The sequence below is a fragment of the Marmota flaviventris genome, chromosome 6 (assembly GCF_047511675.1).
Source record: "Marmota flaviventris isolate mMarFla1 chromosome 6, mMarFla1.hap1, whole genome shotgun sequence".
Lineage (NCBI taxonomy): Eukaryota > Metazoa > Chordata > Mammalia > Rodentia > Sciuridae > Marmota > Marmota flaviventris.
In genome coordinates, this window is record NC_092503.1 from 125330242 (window position 1) to 125333129 (window position 2888).

General features: G+C 35.7%; 1 pseudogene; it reads right to left on the reverse strand.

Annotated features, from left to right (window-relative positions):
• Positions 1 to 221: 221 nt before the first annotated feature.
• LOC114080686 (olfactory receptor 14J1-like) lies at positions 222 to 1188 on the reverse strand (annotated as a pseudogene).
• Positions 1189 to 2888: the final 1700 nt, after the last annotated feature.

Sequence of the window (2888 nt, forward strand, 5' to 3'; positions counted from 1 at the left end):
AATTTTAGTTATACAAAAGTTTTTGAAACATATGCTATGATTTTTTTTTCAAAAAATATTTCAATGAATAAAATGTTCAATAAATTAAGGGAAAAGTTTATTCAATGACAATGGTTATATTACACGTTTATCTACAGGAAGTAATTCTATTGCTTCATTAACTTCACAAATTGAGGGATCCAATTACCAAAAAGTTCCTTGCATGTAATATTGAACAACCACTAACAACAGGACAAAAGTGTATTTTTCCCAGTGAATTCTCTGTCCCAATGTAAGTTTCTTAGCGCACCCTTCATGGCCTCATTCCTCAGACTATAGATAATAGGGTTGAGTGTTGGAGGTATTACTGTGTAAAAGATGAATACCATAAGGTCAAATGCAGATGGAGAATCTGAAGTTGGTTTTAGATATGCACAGATGCCTGTAGAGAGAAAAAAAAAATGAGACAACAAAGAGGTGGGGCAAGCAGGTAGAGAATACCTTAGACCGGCCTTCAGCAGAGGGTATCCTTAGAACTGTGGAGAATATGTGAACATAGGAGAGGGCAATGGAGATGAAGCTGGCTAATGCCACCACAGATATGAAAGCAGCTACTCCGATCACTCCTAGGTAATCATTGGAACAGGAGAGCTTCAGTAATTGGGGGACATCACAGAAAAATTGATGGATTATTTTCACCCTACAGAATGTGATAGAAAATGTGGCAGCTGTGTATAAGATTCCTGAGATGCCTCCCCTCACCCACGTAGCTATCACAGCCCATCTACAATTTCTGGGATCCATGATGACCTCTTAGTGCAGTGGGAAGCAAATGGCTGTATAACGGTCATAAGACATAACTGTAAGAATAGCTATCTCAGTCCAGGCCAAAGATGTGAAGAAGAAAACCTGCAGTATGCATTGGCCATATGAAACATAGTTATCATCCATCAGTGAATTGTCAATGGCCTGGGGGACTGTGACGGAAATGAAGGAGAGGTCCAGAAGGGAAAGTTGCTTCAAGAAGTAATACATTGGAGATTGGAGGTGCTGCTCCAGTGTTGTGATGGTGATAATGATGAAGTTTCCTGTCAAAGCCACTAGGTACAACACCAAGAAGAGCAAAGCATACAAGATCTGCAGTTTGCGATCATCAGAAAACCCCAAGAGGAGGAATCCATTCCTTGTGGTTACGTTTGTCAAAATCATTTGGAAAATTCAAATCTGGTAGCATCTGGAAAATTAAAAAAATATGGGAAATGTAATAGAAAGACACTAAAATAATCATTCATCCTTTCAACCATTTAAGGACCTGTTATTTATCAGCTGTGTCCTAGATGTTGGGAAATCAATGGTGATAATACATATTTCTTAAGCACATAGAGCTTACAGTTTACCTTAGTAAACTAGTAGTTAGAGTGCAAAACAGGTCCTATTAAGAAAAAGTCATTGTGTTTGCCCCAGGGATAAATGCTATTCCATTTCTACAGGTGAAAACTTTTGCTTTGTTTTTCACCAAAAGAAACACAATAATGAGCTATTAGGAGTTTTTGAATAGTGCATGAATTACATTTGAGCACACTGGCTTATTTTAGTAGATGAAATGGCCCTTTTTAGAGGAAATTTTGGACATTAAAACATGGGCTTGTTGTGGAACAGTGATCCTTGTTTTCGTTCTAGCAAACAATATGGTCATTACAGTGAGAAGCCAAGAGCCAAAATGGATAGTGTTATTGCTCTTCCAGTTAATATTGTATCTAATGGACATGTTGAAATCAAGAACAAAAATACTTTTACAAAGTAAATACTTAAATACCACTAACAGATTAAGTGTCTAATTTAATTACATGAGATATTTTCTGATTCTAACAACTTCTGTTTATATCTTAATTTTATTGAACTTGTTGAAGCTATCAAATAGTTATTGATCACTTATTACAAGCAAAGACACTTGTAAAGAAAGAGACTGAATGCCCTGAGGTGGTTTTTAAACATGGAAGGAAAAATACTCAAATATACAACTTCAGAAAGAGATTTGTGGAATAAAGCAATCTACATTTCAGAGAATGGAAAAACCAAGTTTGGGTTCATGACCTGGGCTTTTGATCTTTATTAGATGGAAATATCCAAGCATTCATTCTCCCCTTAACCAAAATGCACATTGGTATGTGAGGACTGATGAGACATTACTTATGATTCTCTTATATTCCTGCACATTTTTCCTTTCTTTTCTTAGTACAAGGCAAACTGGGGAAATTGCTCTATTAGTTTTTGTGGACCTTATTCTAAACCACATGAAATCTCACTGTGTGTGTGTGTGTGTGTGTGTGTGTGTGTGTGTGCATGCAATTCATCTTAGATATATCTGGGAGAATCCTAAGACTTGTGGTGAGCACTCTCTCCCCATTCCTTATCAGTCTACCTTTTATTAAACCATCTAATGCCAATCTCTCCTGCTGACCACCCAGACTTCTGCTGCCTCTGTTTCATGAAATTTCTCTTTCAAAAAGAATGCATCTAAGGATCCTATTTCTATATTCTGCTGCTTTTATACTATAATAAAAATGGCTGTTAAAGTAACTAAAATATTTTAAACTTGTTTTAGTTGCCACAGTTGAAAGCCTCGTTTCTCTTACTCTGTGAACATGAATTCCAAATTTAATTTAATCTACCTATAGTGTCCTCAAAGTTTTTGATTTCTTAACATCTCATACCACATAATAGCAGAGAAAATTAAGACTGAAGTTATACTTCTAACAGAATTTCTCTAGTCCAAGTTCTATTTTATTGTTTCATTTTCTCCTGTACTGATAAAATTATAAACAGCATGATTAACCATACTTAATTTTGATTCATTTAATATTTTAATCTGCCAAAAGCACATATGTAGTTATCAACAGATGGGGAAG